The sequence below is a fragment of the Silene latifolia genome, chromosome 4 (assembly GCF_048544455.1).
Source record: "Silene latifolia isolate original U9 population chromosome 4, ASM4854445v1, whole genome shotgun sequence".
Taxonomy (NCBI): domain Eukaryota; kingdom Viridiplantae; phylum Streptophyta; class Magnoliopsida; order Caryophyllales; family Caryophyllaceae; genus Silene; species Silene latifolia.
In genome coordinates, this window is record NC_133529.1 from 104,111,085 (window position 1) to 104,118,063 (window position 6,979).

The 6,979-nt window shown below is 40.2% G+C and overlaps 1 non-coding gene across 1 annotated transcript; it reads left to right on the plus strand.

The window, feature by feature from the left end:
- The first annotated feature begins 6,530 nt into the window (after nucleotides 1-6,530).
- On the plus strand, nucleotides 6,531-6,637 carry LOC141654369 (small nucleolar RNA R71). Its single transcript, XR_012547929.1, has one exon. It is a non-coding gene; the product is annotated as a small nucleolar RNA R71 (small nucleolar RNA).
- Nucleotides 6,638-6,979: the final 342 nt, after the last annotated feature.

Genomic DNA, 6,979 nt, shown 5'->3' on the forward strand with positions numbered 1-6,979 from the left:
GCACTAAAGAGGAACAAATTTAAGAGCATGTAATCCTTCACAAATACTAGTTCAACAAATTACTAAGGCTAAGAGGATGGCACTAAATCACCTTCAAATGGTGTTAAACTAGACTACTTGCATCCTCAATTTCCAAATGCTTTCGTCAAGAGCGATCGGATGGTGGTGGAATGATGATCCCTATGATGCTAGTAGCATATGACATGACAAGTCTCGAATTCTCTACAAAAGTAAAGGTCATGGATCGTCCCAAGCTCGACAAAGTGGCTTGACAAAAAGGCTTTTTGGGAATGAAATGCTCAAATCTTTATACACAACGGTGGATATGACTAGTATTCAAAATTGTCCTCATTTCACTTTCACATTTCAAAAATTTAAGATGGGGTTTGTCCCTTCCGGGCTAGTGTCCTTTGCTTTCGCCAATCGCTTATTAGGCAACCGGTTAACCTCTAGACAATAGCTTTTCGGGGTGATAGTCACTTTGTCTCTGGGCGGCCGAATTCACAACCGTGTGAGAGCCCAATTCAATGGATCCCGCACCAAAGCACATCGAAGTGGTACGCCTCCATCAAAACAATTTAAATTTCTTAACATTCAACAATTCATAACATTTGAGGTTTCCTTGGCATTAAATTACTTCCACATGACAAAATTCCTTGAAATGAACACTTCAAGCTTATTGATAGAAAATATTTTTGGGTTGCCTTACCACAAGGTCAATCAAGGTTACCTAGATAAGTTAACCAAGTCCACATCGCATCACGGGGTTGGATAGGTGACTCACATGCAAACCCTTGACTAGGCCTTGGGTCATGGGTGAAAAGACACTAGTATGACACTATATAGGGTGTTTTACAACCATTCTAGTAGGCAAAGTTTTAAGTTGAACAAGTATTTATAATGGCTTAGTTGCTCTTGTCAAAGTTCCTAATTAGGCATTTTTCAAAAAATTTCTAACATGCAACTACATGCCATGATGCAACTAATATAAACATCCTAATGCAAGTGATTCTATCAACTAATATGACATATAAACTAAATGCAAGTCCTAAGTTCACATTGTTATACCGCATCAATCAAAATAAAGCCACATAGTCATTAACATAAAGAGGAAAAAGGAGATTGGAAAGATCATACCATGCGGTCTTCAATATCCTCATGTCTCGGATGTGGCATAGTCAATCAAGGTGAACAAGGATAGAACAAACACAATATATACAAAACAATATATACAAGACTACAAAAGGAAATAAACATGTTTTTAGGTTTTTCAATTTTCAAATTTTTATGATTTTCGAACTTTTTCAATTTTTTTGGATTTTTTGAATAAGAGTTAAATGTTAGAATTCCCATCCCCACACTAATATGGGCATTGTCCTCAATGGCCAAAATCATGGAAATTATGCAAAGATGATGCATGATTTCTATACTAAATGCAATCTACACTAAGCTACACTACATGATGCATGGTTTTTGTTATGACGGAGAGGATAATTTAGACTACCTCCCGTTGTGTATGCATTAACTTCCCCAAATCGAGTTAGACACTATTGCTAATGTCCAAGGATGGGTGTAGTTCATGCACACACTATGCAATGCATGAAACTAATTTGTCATTTTGGATTTTGAAAATGGGAACAATAAAATGAGAACAACTCAATGGTACCGAGGTGTGAGTCCTCTATGGTGCTAGGACTACTCCAACAATGATCAAGAAAATAATTAAAACAAAGAGAGAAATAGACAAACCATGAGAGTGTAGGAGCCTCCAAGGCTTGCTAATCTTCCATCATATCATCACCATCATCACTTTCCTCATTAGAAGTGGTCTCAATGCCACTTCCCTCTTCATTTGCCTCTTCACCTTGCTCATCATCTTGCTCACCATCCTTTTCTCCTTCTTCACTTGCTTCCTCATCAATGTTATCATCAACTTCTTCATTACCAACAACCTCATTGTCACCCGAAACGACCCTAGATGCACCCGGAAATAGGACTTCTCTATCCGCCCAACTAGGCAAAGGACATGATGGATCAAGTAGTCCTTGCCTAGCTAAGTGTAGGAGGGGTGGATATTGAGCCAAGTAAGCATTTTTCCGATCCTCAAAAGCTTGCTTGTGCATTGCTTGCATGAGAAGGGTCAAATAATCATTTCTACCTTCAACTCCTTCCGGCTTGAACTCTTGATACTCAAAGGGGTAAGGTGGTATGACAATGGAAGAGGAGGGCATTTCAAGTTCACCCTTTTGTTGTTAGATAATATACTCGGCCTCTTTAGAAAGGGCAAGTAGATAATTGGTCCGGTGGACGCTTAGACGACAAATCTTTGAAGGCAAGGTGAACGATCTAGCTTCACTAGTGAGCCATCCATACTTGGTGTCAAGAGGGTTATGGGCAACCCACTTGTACTTGCGTATCATAGTATGCAAATCAACAAGATGACCACCCTCCTTTGCTTTATACTTGTTATCCTTGTTGAAATTAGGATCAAAGTACTTAGCTAGGATAGTGACTAGGCCGCCATTGACAATAACGGTAGTGCCCTTCTTCCCACAATCAATGTTGAGCCATCTATCTACCAAAAGCCTCAAAGAGTTGAAAGGCTTGGTGTGTACTCTTCCAATGTTCAAAGCCGATTCAAGAAGAATAAAATCAAGTTTGGTGAAATGGTTGATATCTTTCCTTGCAATAATGGTGTTTCCTATGACCTTTTGCCATACTCTTATGCCCGGATGGTGGACTAAAAGAGCACGACTCGCATGAAAGTCCTCAAATTTCCTTCCGGAAATTGCCTCCCAAAGAGGGTCGGGGTCATACTTTCCATAATTCTTAAAATAACTCGGTTCATCACTAAGACCCAAAATTTCACCCAATTCTCTAAAGGAAATGCGTCTACTAACATTAGCTAGACGAAACTCGAGATTCTCCATACTCTCAACTTTGGTGACTTTAAAAAAACTCAAAAATTCCAAGGTAAGGGAGGGGTATGTCAATTCTTTTGATTCAAACAATTTCTCTAACCCCATGGCTTTGAAAAAGGCTCTAGTTTGCTCAAGGACACCCAACTTTCCCAAGGTGTCTTCACAAATAAATTTGGTGGATTGAAGTGATTTCCTAGCAAACTTGGCAAAAGTATCTCTATGGGTTTTGGAAATAAAAGTTACCTCCGGATAATGCAAAAGTTGATCGATTTCCGGAGTAGAAGATGTTGTTGCTCCCATAGAAGGTTGTTGTTGTTGTTGTTGCACTTCCAAGTTTGGTGTTGCTACCACCATAGCCAATGCTTTCTTTGCTTGAAGAGCCTTTTGCCTTTGTGAAACTGTCTTTGGTGCCTTTGTTGCCTTTGTTGCTCCCTTAGTCCTTGCCATTGATGAACTAACCAAGAAAAGAATGAAAAATCTTCAATTTGTAGTGTACCCAAATCGATTTAAAGGTGAAAGGCTTTGCCTTTATGAATTCAAAAATCGACTCAAAGGTTGAAGATTTTATGCTTGGTTTTGATTTTTATTGAAAAAGGAGTGATTGATTTGTTGTTAGAGGGATGATTTGATTTGATTTTGGTGAATGTAGTTGAGGAATTTTGTTTTTGTGATGGAGAGGATGAGGGTTTTGATGTTTTGAAGTAGTGTTATGAATGAATGAATGAATGAATGAAGGCGGGAGGGATTTTATAAAGACCGAAAAATTCGAACTGCAGGGGCAATCCATGCGGTTTCTGCCCAATACGGGCGGATTCTGCACTTTCTGGGTTTGATAAAACTCGCCTAAAGACGGGCATATTCAAGAGAAGACGCTCGGATTTGCTTGATACGGGACGGGCGGATTCTTTAGAAGACGGACGGATTTCAGTCCAGGAATATTTCTTGTTTTCCTCAGCAGAGAAGACGGGCGTCTTCTTTCCAAGACGGACGGATTTTCAGAGACGGGCGGATTGCTGTTCAGGACGCCCGGATTATCTTACAGTAAAAAATCTTTCAAAATTTCAGCTTATAGGGACGTGCGTCTTCAACCCAGTACGCTCGGATTGCAGGAAGACGGGCGGATTCTCTTGAATCCGCTCGGATTCTACCCCTTTGTACCTGGATTCAGTTCCACCCGTGTACAATGCATATCCCTTATCAACCTTCTATTCTTCTTCATATCTCGTGTTCTTCATTGTGGGGGCACTACTAAGGCATAGATAGCCTAGGCAATTGCTATCCCCACACTAAGCTAGAGCACTACACATCAATTGAAATTATTAGTCCCTCCCTCACTTCTCTCAAACATGACAATTATCTTGATCAAAGTAAATAAAAATCCAAAGATGACAAAAATGTAATACAAGAATTGAAATGCGAGTTAGGGAGTTAGAAATATTTAAAAATGGTGGTTTAGGGAGGACTCCACCAAACTCTCATTCTTGATGAGATGTCAAGGGGGCATGTTCAAGGTGTTGTTGATGTTGCTCAACACCTTGAAAAAGTAATCAAAAGCTTGTTCATTATCATGGTAGAGGTCTTCAATAGACCTTGGCCCTTGTTGGCGGTCTTGATCGATGGCATTACCAATGTAGGGATTAAAAATCCCTTCAAATTCGTCGTCCCAAAAACCACAAACTTCATTAAGTTGATCATTGAAAATCTCTTGATTTGATGGAGACAACTCTCCTAATTTCTTCTCTTGGCCAATGAGGCCATTCTCTTCTTCTTTGATTGATTTTGATGAGCTTTGCAAGCTCTCCTTGTCATAATTCACTTGCTCTTTGAATGGAGCATCTTCAATTTTCTTCTTCCATTGGAGTTCCGATTTCTTCCTCTCATCCTTTCGGCTATAATGATCAATCATGAAACACGGTTCATGCAAACGAGGAGCTCTCATAGTCTTGTCAAGATTAAAGGTTATGCTTTCATCTCCCACTTCTAGAGTGAGCTCACCATGTTTCACATCAATCACCGCACCCGCGGTGTGTAGGAAAGGTCTTCCTAGAATGATTGGAATGTTGGAATCTTTCTCCATATTAACTATGACAAAGTCCACCGGGATGAAAAACTTCCCAATTCGTACGGGGACATCTTCCCATATCCCTAATGGTGTCTTCGTCGATCTATCGGCCATTTGGAGTGTGATGTTGGTGCATTTAAGCTCTCCCATCCCCAACCTTTTACTCACCGAGTACGGCATGACACTCACACTAGCCCCTAGATCACATAAGGCTTTGTTGATCGTTGTGTCGCCAATGGTACACGGTATTGAGAAGCTTCCGGATCCTTTAGTTTTGGAGGTGAACTCCTTGAAGTATTGCACTACTCACCTTAGTGAAGGCGATAGTCTCAAGTTTCCGGATCGACTTCTTCTTTGTGAGGATATCTTTCATGTATTTTGCATAGGTCAAGACGTGATTGATTAATTCCGTGAAAGGAATTGAGACTTCCAAATTCTTCACAATTTCCATGAACTTTCCAAGTTGATCATCAAATTTGGGCTTGGCTTGACGACTTGGAAAAGGAAGTCTAATCACAATGGGCTCCTTCTCCTTGACCTTGTCTTCATTTTTCTTTGAAATTTCTTCTTTTGATGATTCTCCATATTTGGAGTTTTGCACAATTTCTTCCTTATCACTAGCTTCCACAACTTCATCCTCAACTTGCTTCTTCGGTGCTTCATACCTTGTACCACTTCTCAAGTGAATGGCACTAACCGTTTCATGTCTTGGGGGATTACTTTGAGGTGGTAATTGCCCATTTTGTCTTTGCGAGCTTGAAGATGCTAGTTGAGTCAATTGGGTTTCCAACATCTTGGTGTGAGCTAGGATGTTGTTGATGGTGGTTTCCTTTGCTTGGCTATCTTTTTGCATTTGGGTGAAAAATTCTTGTTGATTCTTTTGCATTTGGAGGACCGCTTTTTGGACATCAAAACCTTGGTCATTTTGGTGATTGTATGGATTTTGATTTTGGTAACCTTGGTTTTGATTGTAAAAGGGTCTTTGATTTTGGTTTCTCATGGGTGGTGGAGTGTATGTTGTTTGAGGGTTTTGAATATTTTGGCTTTTGTATGAGAGATTTGGATGGAATTTGGTGTTTTCATTGTAATAGTTGGAATAAGGGGTACCACTCTTGTATGCTTGGAAAGCATTCACTTGTTCATTTGTTCCCCTACATTCACTTTGGTCATGTCCCAAAGTTCCACAATTCTCACATATCCCACTTGGGATTGATGAGGATGCCGTCATGGCATTAACATGATGCTTTGGTGATTTTGAGACTTCTTCAAGTCTAGCCATAGCTTTTTCAAACTTCAAATTGATTGTGTCAATATGAGCACTAAGTTGAGCACCCAATTGAGTAACGGAGTCCACTTCATGCTTTCCTCCTCTAGTAGCCTTGCGAGGTCTACTATATTGTGAGTTATGGACCGCCATTTCCTCAATCTTGTTCCATGTTTGATTGTCATCAACTTCGGTGAACATTCCATTTGATCCCATGTTGAGAATGTTCCTTGAATCTTCATATAAACCATTCCAAAATTGTTGTACCAAGAACCATTCGCTAAGTCCATGGTGAGGACATGAGCGACAAATTCCCTTGAACCGCTCCCAAGCTTCATACAAAGATTCTTCATCCCTTTGCTTAAAACCCATAATTTGAGCTCTTAGCATGTTAGTCTTTTCCGGTGGGTAGAATTTTTTGTAGAAAGCTAGAGCCAACTTCTTCCAAGAATCTATTCCGAGAGTGGCCTTGTCAAGGCCCTTCAACCATTGTTTCGCGGTGCCGATTAGAGAAAAAGGAAATAAGACCCATCTAATTTGGTCTTGAGTCACACCGGTTTGAGAGATTGCATCACAATAGTCGCAAAAGGTTTCCATATGAGAATGAGGGTCTTCACTAGGCATCCCCCCAAATTGGCTCCTTTCGACTAATTGAATAAAGGCGGATTTGGCAATAAAATTTCCGGTTAGATGTTGTGGTGTAGGAGTACCATTGGGTAGGTTCTCCTCGGT